The 11,209-nt window shown below is 43.2% G+C and overlaps 1 pseudogene; it reads right to left on the reverse strand.

The window, feature by feature from the left end:
• Window positions 1-11,074: 11,074 nt before the first annotated feature.
• Window positions 11,075-11,209, reverse strand: LOC138780695 (U2 spliceosomal RNA; annotated as a pseudogene).

Below are 11,209 nucleotides of genomic sequence, written 5' to 3' on the forward strand. Positions count from 1 at the left end.
GGGCCACGTGGCGACCTCTTGTAGCCCGAGACCCCGGGTATTAGCGGGCACGGTCCGATCGCCATGCACGCTAATACAGTAATCAGATGCAGCTGTCAAAGATGACAGCTTTTTATAAGTAAAAAGACCCCTCCCCTAATAAAAGTCAGAATCACCCCCCTTTTCCCTTTTACCAAGTAAATAAATAAACATCTTTGCTATCGCCGCGTGCCTAATTGCCCGAACTATTAATTAATCACATTACTGATCTCACACGGTAAACGGCGTAAGCGCAAAAAAATCCCAAAGTGCAAAATTGCGCATTTTTGGTCGCATCAAATATAGAAAAAATGTAATAAAAAGCGATCAAAAAGTTGTATATTCGCAATCAAGGTACCGATAGACAGTAAGCATCATGGCGCAAAAAATGACACCTGACACAGCCCCATAGACCAAAGGATAAAAGCGTTATAAGCCTGGGAATGGATCGATTTTAAGGAACGTATATTTGCTAACAATGGTTTGAATTTTTTACAGGCCATCAGATAAAAGAAAAGTTATGCATGTTATATATCGTTGTAATTGTAACAACTTGAGGAACATGCATAACCAGTCAGTTTTACCCCAGGGTGAATGGCGTACAAACAAATACCCCCCAAATAAAAGAAATGCGTTTTTTTGTTCAATTTTACCACACTTTGAATTTTTTCCTGGTTTCGCAGTATACTTTATGCAAAAATTCAGCCTGTCATTGCAAAGTACAATTAGTGATGCAAAAAATAAGGGCTCATGTGGGTTTCTAGGTGGAAAAATGCAAGTGCTATGGCCTTTTAAGCACAAGGAGGAAAAAACTAAAATGCAAAAACGAAAAGGGGCTCCGTCCTTAAAGTAGATACAAATGTGAACAGCGCTCCATAGTGTAATATCCACATTAAAAAATAATGTCAGAGAGATTGGAGATTCTCACCTGAAGGAGTTGTGCAAATGTAAGGCACAACTCTCAGTAGTAGCGTGTAAGTAAATGAACCGCAGCCACTCCCAGGAACCACACTGGTTACTTCAAAACATCCGATCCTCCTCTCCAAACCTAGGATAATATCAGGCGCAGGTCCAAGATAGGCATTAAAAGTGATGATAAAAAAGTTTTTATTTGTTAAAACACAACGCGTTTCGAAGTCGTGCCGACTTCTTTCTCAAGTGTTTACAAGTAAAATCATTCTAGGATCTATAAAAAGTGTGCACATGCTCAGAAGAGGCTCGACACAGATGGTGACTATTTGCATAATGAATCGATCCTCCCATTGTGGGTAGGTTGTAGCTCAAATACACATGATTGTAATTAGCATACATGCAACTAACATTGTTACAATTACAACAATTCCCCATATACTCACCTGCTCCTGGAGCTCCTTCCTCCTCGACGTCCTGGCTGGTTATGAAGTGCGCATGCGCTTCACAACCAGCCAACTCTGGAAAATTTAAAGTGACAGAGACCAATTTGGTCTCTGTCACTGAACTATGATTACTGTGATAGAAAATATCACAGTAATCATAGTAATACAGTGAAAATGAATGTATAAAGTACAAAAAGTGACAAACATACAAAAAAATAAAACACACACTTTTTATTATAGTAATAATTGCAGTTTACTCCCAAATTACCCCTAACCCCCCCCCCAGATTACCCGTAACCACCGTACGTTGCCCGTAACCACCGCACGTTGCCCGTAACCACCGCACGTTGCCCGTAACCACCGCACGTTGCCCGTAACCGCCGCACATTGCCCGTAACCACCCCAAATTGCCAGTGACCCCCTCCAGATTGCCCGTAACCACCCCAAATTACATGTACCCACCCCAGATTACCTATAAGCACTTCAGTTTATCAGTAACAATCCCAGATTGTCTGTAACCCTTCCAGGTTGCACATAACCCCCCCAGGTTTCCCGTAATCATGCCAGATTACATGTAACCCCCCAGATTGCACATAACCCCCGCTCGTTGTCTCTGACCACCGCACGTTGCCTCTGACCACTGCACGTTGCCTCTGACCACCGCACGTTGCCTCTGACCACGCCACAATGTCTCTGGCCACGCCACAGCGCCTCTGACCACGCCACGTTGCCTCTGACCACCCCAAATTGCCAATGACCCCCTCCAGATTGCGGTGCCCATGCCAGATTACAGGTATCCACCCCAGATTGCCTATAAGAACTTCAGTTTATCTGTAACCACCCCAGATTGTCTGTAAGCACTGCAGGTTGCCCGTAACCACCCCACGTTTCCCGTAACCACCCCAGATTGTCTGTAAGCACTGCAGGTTGCCCGTAACCACCCCGCGTTGCCCGTATCCACCCCAGATTGTCTGTAAGCACTGCAGGTTGCCCGTAACCACCCCACGTTGCCCGTATCCACCCCAGATTGTCTGTAAGCACTGCAGGTTGCCCGTAACCACCCCACGTTGCCCGTATCCACCCCAGATTGTCTGTAAACACTGCAGGTTGCCCGTAACCACCCCACGTTGCCCGTAACCACCCCAGATTGTCTGTAAGCACAGCAGGTTGCCCGTAACCAGCCCACGTTGACCGTAACCACCCCACGTTGCCTGTAACCACCGCACGTTGCCTCTGACCACTTCTCGTCGCCTCTGACCACGCCACGTCGCCTCTGACCATGCCACGTCGCCTCTGACCACTGCAGGTTGCCTCCGACCACCGCAGGTTGCCTCTGACCACTGCATGTTGCCTCTGACCACCCCAAATTGCCAATGACCCCCTCCAGATTGCGGTAACCATGCCAGATTACAGGTACCCACCCGAGATTACCTATAAGCACTTCAGTTTATCCGTAACCTCCCCACATTGCCCGTTACCACCCCACGTTGCCCGTAACTACCCCAGATTGTCTGTAAGCACTGCAGGTTGCCCATAGCCACCCCACGTTGACTGTAACCACCCCAGGTTGCCGTAACCACAGCAGGTTGCCCGTGACCACCCCATGTTGTCCGTAACCACCCCAGATTACCTGTAACCACCTCAGGTTGCCCATAACCACCCCTGGTTGCCCGTAACCACCCCACATTACCTGTAATCTCATTTTTTTTATTTTATTTTAGTAACTGCGCTATTCTAATAACTATTACTAGCTGCGGTTTTGCTCCAGTAAATTCACACTCCTTCCCTTCTGAGCCGTGCTGTGTGCCCATACAGTGGTTTATGCCCACATATGAGGTACGGTTTTACTCAGGAGAACCTGCGCTACAGATTTTGGGGTACGTTTTCTCTCCTGTTCCTCGTCAAATTGAGAAATTTCAAACTAAACCAACATATTATTGGAAACATTCGAGTTTTTCATTTTTCTGGCCAATTTTAAATACTTTCCTCTAATACCTGTGGGGTCAAAATGGTCACCACACCCCAAGATTAATTCTTTGAGGGGTGCACTTTCCAAAATGGGGTGACTTTTGGGGGGAATCTATTCTGCTGACACTACAGGGGCTCTGCAAACGCACCTGGCGCTCAGAAACTTCTTCAGAAAAATCTGCATTGAAAATGCTAATTGGCGCTCCTTCCCTTCTGAGCCTGGCTGTGTGCCCATACAGTGGTTTATGCCCACATATGGGGTACCGTTCTACTCAGGAGAACCTGCGTTACATATATTGGGGTGACATTTCTCTCCTGTTCCTCCTGAAATTGAGACATTTCAAACTAAACCAACATATTATTGGAAAAATTCGAGTTTTTCATTTTTACTGTCTAATTTTGAATACTTTCCTCTAATACCTGTGGGGTCAAAATGCTCACCTTGCCCCAAAATGAATTCTCTGAGGGGTGTACTTTCCAAAATGGAGTGACTTATTGGGAGATTTTACTCTGCTGGCACTACAGGGGCTCTGCAAACGGACCTGGCGCTCAGAAACTTCTTCAGCAAAATCTGCATTGAAAAAGCTAATTGGCGCTCCTTTCCTTCTGAGCCCTCCTGTGTGCCCATGCAGTGGTTTATGCCCACATAAGAGGTACCTTTTTACTCAGGAGAACCTGTGTTACAAATTGTGGGGTACTTTTTTTCTCTTGTTCCTCATAAAATTGTGAAATTTCAAACTAAAAGAACATAATATTGGAAAAAATTGAGTTTTTCATTTTTACTGTCTAATTTTGAATACTTTCCTCTAATACCTATGGGGTCAAAATGGTCACCACACACTAAGATTAATTCTTTGAGGGGTGCACTTTCCAAAATGTGGTGAATTATGGCGAGATTTTACTCTGATGGCACTACAGGGGCTCTGCAAACGCACCTGGCGCTCGGAAACTTCTGCAGCAAAATCTGCATTGAAAAAGCTAATTGGCGCTCCTTCCCTTCTGAGCCCTCCTGTGTGCCCATACAGTGGTTTACGCCAACATATGGGGTACCATTGTACTCATGAGAACCTGCGTTACAAATTTTGGGGTACTTTTTTCTCTTGTTCTTCGTGAAATTGAGAAATTTCAAACTAAACGAACATATTATTGGAAGAATTCGAGTTTTTCATTTTTACTGTCTTCTTTTGAATACTTTCCTGTAATACCTGTGGGGTCAAAATGCTCACCTCACACCAAGATGAATTCTTTGAGGGGTGCACTTTCCAAAATGGGGTGACTTATGGGGTTTTTTCTCTATACTGACACTACAGGGGCACTGCAAACGCACCTGGCGCTCAGAAACTTCTTCAGCAAAATCTGCATTAGAAAAGCTAATTGGCGCTCCCTTCCTTCTGAGCCCTGCTGTGTGCCCATACAGGGGTTACGCCCACATATGGGGTACCGTTGTACTCAAGAGAACCTGCGTTACAAATTTTGGGGTGCTTTTTCTCTCATGTTCCTTTTGAAAATGAGAAACTTTAATCTAAACGTATATATTATTGGAAAATTTTAATTTTCCATTTTTTTACTGCCTAATTGTGAATACTTTCCTCCAGCCCCTGTAGGGTTAAAATGCTCATTATACCCCCTAGATTAATTCTTTAAGGTGTGTAGTTTCCAAAATGGGGTCACTTATGGGGGTTTTCAGGATACCAGACTTCTAAATCCATTTAAAAAAAAGAACTAGTCCCTAAAAAAATCAGTTTTGGAAACTTTCATGAAAATGTGATAATTTGCTGATAAATTTCTAAGCCCCATAACACCCTAAAAAAGTAAAATATGTTTACCAAATTATGCCAGAATAAAGAAGACATATTGGTAATGTGACTTAGTAACTAATTTATGTGCTACGACTTTCTTTTTTTAGAAGCAGAGAATTTCAAAGTTCATAAAATGCAAATTTTTTAATTTTTCATATTTTGATGTTTTTCACAAAAAACACACAAAGTAGTGACCAAATTTTGCCACTAACATAAAGTGCCATATGTGACGAAAAAACAATCTCAGAATCGCTAGCATACGTTAAAGTGTCACTGTCGTGAATTTTTTTTTTGCAGAAATCAATAGTCCAGGCGATTTTAAGAAACTTTGTAATTGGGTTTATTATCCGAAAAATGCATTTTTATCATGAAAAAGCAGTTTGAAGCTCTCCCCCCTGTCTTCATTGGTCTCCTATGGAGAGAGCTAAAGAAAAGACCAAAACAGGACAACAAAGAGTTAATCTACAAATCCCTCACCCGTTATCTGTTCTGACCATCACCAGTGACCTGTCTGAGCTCAGATTACAGCTGTCACCCAGCTCCCTCCTTCCTCCTCCCCCCTCCCCTCTCCCTAGAACAGACAGGGTACGTCTCCTGCAACAAGTCACAATTTTCAGATTTTTGGGAGTGGATGAAAAAGAGGAAGGAGGGGGGGACCTGGGAAAAGGCTTTTTACATGCAGATAATGGCAGATTTGGCTAATAAACCCAATTACAAAGTTTCTTAAAATCGCCTGGACTATTGATTTCTGCAAAAAAAAAAATACGACAGTGACTCTTTAAAGCATCACTGAGCTATGAGAGCATAAAGTGAGACAGGTCAGATTTTGAAAAATTAGCCTGGTCATTAAGGCCCAAACTAGCTGCAGCACAAAGGGGTTAAAGTGTCACTATCGTTAAAATTTTTATTGATGAAATCAATAGTACAGGCGATTTTAAGAAACTTTGTAATAGATTTTATTAGCCGAAAAATGATTTTTTTTATCATGAAAAAGCAGTTTGAAGCCCTGCCCCTGTCTTCATGGTTTTCCTATGGAGAGAGAAAGTAAAAGCAGCAAAACAGGACAACAAAGAGTTAATTTACATTCACATCCCGGGCTCTCTCCTTTGACAGGCACCATGGACCTCTCTGACCTCTACTTAGGGCTCTGAATAGCTCCCCTGCTGAGCAATCCTTTGTTCTCGGCTCTCAGCTGCCTGCTAATCTCACTCCTTCCCCCTCCCCCGTCCCCTCTTCATAGACCAGACAGATCCGACTGATGAAAAAACAGTCAAGATTTTCTGATTCTGAGCAGTGGATGACAAAAAGGAGAGGAGGGGGGGACCTGGGAAAAGGCTTTTTACATGCAGATAATGGCATATTTGGCTAATAAACCCAATTACAAAATTTCTTAAAATCGCCTGGACTATTGATTTCTGTAAAAAAAAAAATTTTACGACAGTGACACTTCAAGGGGTTAAAGACAGAGCCAATTTCTATTTTTGCACTTCTGTTTTTTCCCTCCTTGTGCTTAAAAGGCCAAAGCACTTGCATTTTTTCACCTAGCAACCCACATGAGCCCTTTTTTTTGCACCACTAATTGTACTTTGCAATGAAAGGCTGATTTTTTTCATAAAGTACACTGCAAAACCAGAAAAAAAATAAATGTGTGGTGAAATTAAAAAAAAAAAAAAAACGCTTTCTGTTTATTTGGGGGGGGGGGGGGGTATTTGTTTTTATGCCGTTCGCCCTGGGGTAAAACTGACTTGTTAAATATGTTCCTTAAGTTGTTACGATTATGATATGTAACATGATATGTAACATGTATAACTTTTCTTTTATCTGATGGCTTGTAAAAAATTTAAACCATTGTTAACAAATATATTTCCTTAAAATTGCTCCATACCCAGGCGTATAGCGCTTTTATCCTTTGGTCTATGGGGCTTACGCCGTTTACCGTGCAAGATCAGGAATGTGATAAATTAACAGTGGGCGATTACGCACGCGGTGATACCAAACATGTTTATTTATTTTTATTTATAACATGGGAAAAGGGGGGTGATTCTAACTTTTATTAGGGGAGGGTGCTTTTTATTAATAATAACACTTTATTTATTTATTTTACACATATACTAGAAGCCCCCCTGGGGGACCTGTAGTATAAGCACACTGATCTCTCATTGAGATCTATGCAGTATAGTTATACTGCATAGATCAATGACAGGCATTCGATTGCTTCCGGCTGCTGCAGCCGGAAGCAATAGAGTGTCGAACTGGGATCAGCGCCATTACAGCGCAGACCCCGGCCTGCACCGGATGTGTGGATCGATCCTCCGGGGGGGGGGGGGCGATCCACTCCACTAGACACCAGGGATGAGGCTGCATAAAGGATTCAGATGCAGCTGTCAACTTTGACAGCTGCATCTGAGTCCGTAATTAGCGGGCGCGGTGAACTGACTGTGCCTGCCAATTGCCGCGGTCCTGGGCTACATGTGGCACCCGGGACTGCGGTGGTTCAGAGCGGGGTCGCCGCTCGGTAAGGGGTTAATATTTAATTAATAAAGCAAATTTTTGTTCTAAAAAAGCTATTTTTCGTTTACAATAGCATAATTGAAATGAATAAATGCTTTTTCAATTAAATATACTGTTAATAAATAAAAAAAATGTATACACATATATATATTTATTTAAATACAGTATATTTAATTAAAAAAGCATTTTTTTGTTTTAATAATGCTATTGTAAATGAAAAATAGCTTTTTTACAGGGATTGGTATTAATGCCGAGGATCGCTAATACCGGTAATACAGCTCAATGTAATACTTAAGATTTAATTAAAACAGAAAATGTTTCTTATAATTATGCAATTTTTTGATCATAATAGCAATATTAGACTAAACATTTTGTTTTATATGTCCGCCCAGCTGATTGGCTGGGCGGACATATAAGGAGCTGGAGCCGGCACATTGGGCTCAGTGTGCTAGGCTCCGGTAAAGAGAGAAGACCCTCCCCTGGACTGCACCCATCACCAGCAAGGAAGGGGGTCACTTAAGTGGGTACCTTCACTTTACCCCTGGGGGCCAGATTGTTCAGTATGGCACCCAAAGGGTTAAGGGTGATGCAATGCAGGGACAGGGGCCTGATTATTATACCAGAGCAGCCCAGATGCACCGGGAAGCGTCTGGGTTGCTATGGTAAACATCCCCAACCCCGAAGCTGTGCTATCACTCGCACGGCTCCGGGGGGGGGGTGAAGGGGGGTTTGGAGGGAACAGATCTCCCATAGACTCTGCAGTCCCATGGACCGCGGTGCCCATGGTGTTAACTGCCCGGGAGGAGCGTGGCTCCCCTCCGGGCAGGGGCAGCAGGTGGAGGCTGTGTGACACAGCCTCCTCCTGCTGCCGGTTCGAGTTCCAGTCAAACCTCAAACCGAACACCACTTTTGTTCGAGTTTCAACTCGAACTCGAACATTTTACTGTTCGATCATCACTAGCTACTACTTCTTTTACCTCCTGCCTGCATCTGCAGTTGCTGAAGTCTTATTGTTGTATTGCACTCAGGATTTTAAGTAAACAAACGTTATTCTAGTTAAGCTACTGGACTCTGCCTATAATTCTGCACATACACACCAGGTTACACATTGGTAATCCAAAACTGCGGAAGCAATGGCTGTCTGACCCGGTCACCACTCCAGACTACTGTGACAAGTTCCCAAGTGACCCTACGCCCATCTAGCAGCCAAAACACCGCCAAAGCTTCCCGGGCCTACAGCAACCCTTACTGCTTTGCCACATAAGTATACCACAAACTCTGGGCTGGTCACAAAGCTTGAGCCCCCCCCAGTCTGTAACTATAGCAGTACTAAAGTGCCGTTCAAAGTACAAGATAAAGTTATATTTAAAGTGTACCTGTGCACAATAGACAATTTTTCTAAATGACTTCCATTCTAAGGCTGGGTTCACACTACGTATATTTCAGTCAGTATTGTGGTCCTCATATTGCAACCAAAACCAGGAGTGGATTTAAAGCACAGAAAGGCTATGTTCACACAATGTTGTAATTGAGTAGATGGCCGCCATTTAATGGCAAATATTTGCTGGTATTTTAAAACAACGGCTGTTATATTGAAATAATGGCAGGTATTTACTGTTATATGGCGGCCCTCCACTCAATTTCAACATTGTGTGAACAGAACCTTTCTGTGTTTTTAATCCACTCCTGGTTTTGGTTGCAATAAGGACCTGACATGAGGACCAAATACTGCCTGAAATATACTGTGTGTGAACCCAGCCTTAGGCTGTGTTACCACAATGTCTTATTTAGGTAAGAAACTGACTTTTTTTTTTTACCGCTTTTTTTTTTTTTTTTTGCTACCTAAAAAGATGTTGTGGGAACATAGCCTGAATTTGGCACCTAAATACCTTAAGGGTAAATTCACACGGGCGGATCTGCCGCGAGTTTAACGTGGCGATAAATCCGCAGATTAAAACTCGCAGCGTGTTTGTAACGTTTTTTATTGACCATAGGATGTCTGTGTGATTTGAGCAGCGATTTTTTTTCGGGAAACTTGCAGCGGATCCGCCCGTGTAAATTTACTCTAATAGAGTATGATGTTCTCACTGCTTATAGTTATATTAGGAGATAAGGCATCCTGCTCCATCTCCAAAGCACCTATGTCCATTATGAGATCCAGTGCCATCACATTATATTTGATTTAGATTGGACATTTTGTTCTCTTTTTTTATTTATTTTTTCTGTTTTGAAAAAAAATGAGCAATTCTGGCATTTGTTTTTTTTTCTTTTACAACAGGTACTGTTCAGGACACATAAAATTTTATTATGTGGCAGTGCAGTCAACTCACTGTGTTGGTGGACACAGCGTGCTGATGTGCTCTCTAGCGCTGTATACAAAAATAAGTGCTGCTAGGTGTGTAGAGGACATCCTATATTTCCCTAATTATACAGAACATAGATTATACATATGGAGACAACCAGCACAGACTGTTAGTGGATCAGTCAAATAAGGAAGGTCAGTATTGTATAGGTGGCAAATACCTAGGTATTGTATAGGTGGCAAATGTGTATAAGTGAGAAGCTAAATATAGACATGGATGCCGATATCAGTTTAGTTAAACCAAAGTCCACATCCAGCTTCTGTGCACTGTAGAGAAGTTGATCAGCAGGGAGAAATCTTTTGAACTAGGCAGATGCTCCGGCCGGTAGTACTGCACATAGGTTCACACAGTTCAATTTTCCGTGGCAACACTGGATTCTGAGTGACGTTACTCTCATTAGTGCAAACCAAAAGATATCCTTTCTTCTTAGTTTTCGAGGAGCATGCTCTCACCCAAGTTCATAAAAAGGTGCCGACGTGCCACACAAAAAAGTGCAACCAGGATGCAGTCTAAAAAGAGATGGGCCCTCCGGGCCAGAAGGCATTTGCAAGGGTTCAGGACAAATATCCTCTCTCTGGTGAAGCCAAGAGAACACCAATATTGCTCACAGCAACCACCCGAGTGTCAGCCGTGTTCACCATCAAGCAATCATACCAACAGGGTGGCTATCTTCCGAAAGAGACCCAGGGAGGCAAGGAACCGGGTGGCCACACATGCCTTCCCTAAACCTCCAGGGGGACACCCAAAAGGGTGACCGCAACCTTAGAATCCTTGTGATAAACACACATGAAAAGTGAACACACAGTGACAAAAAAATAATAATATTTAGCTGTGCACTGCGTGATACAGCCCATACATCTGGCCGGATCTATAAAAATGTTTCATCACTCTCAACAGCCAGAAGCCGGAAAGTTAAAGGTGTGTGCTCAAGGGGTGATAGTAAAGTACTTTCACTCACTGGTATTCCATCCCCAGTGAGTTCTGGCACCCTGGGGTCACCATTTCCAGGGCACTTCTGGCACCTCGACTCTCAACCCCCTTGAGTCCCTGGAACAGATCTGGAGGGTCATGGCATCTTACACCAGCCGACTATCCACGCCGACCACCTGCCCAACTCTTATTACCTCTGTGTGGTTCTCTGCTCACTTAAGAACAGATACTACACTTGATCTTAGCCAAAAGGCAGAGAAGCGAT

This window comes from Dendropsophus ebraccatus, chromosome 1, assembly GCF_027789765.1.
Source record: "Dendropsophus ebraccatus isolate aDenEbr1 chromosome 1, aDenEbr1.pat, whole genome shotgun sequence".
In the NCBI taxonomy this organism is placed as follows: domain Eukaryota; kingdom Metazoa; phylum Chordata; class Amphibia; order Anura; family Hylidae; genus Dendropsophus; species Dendropsophus ebraccatus.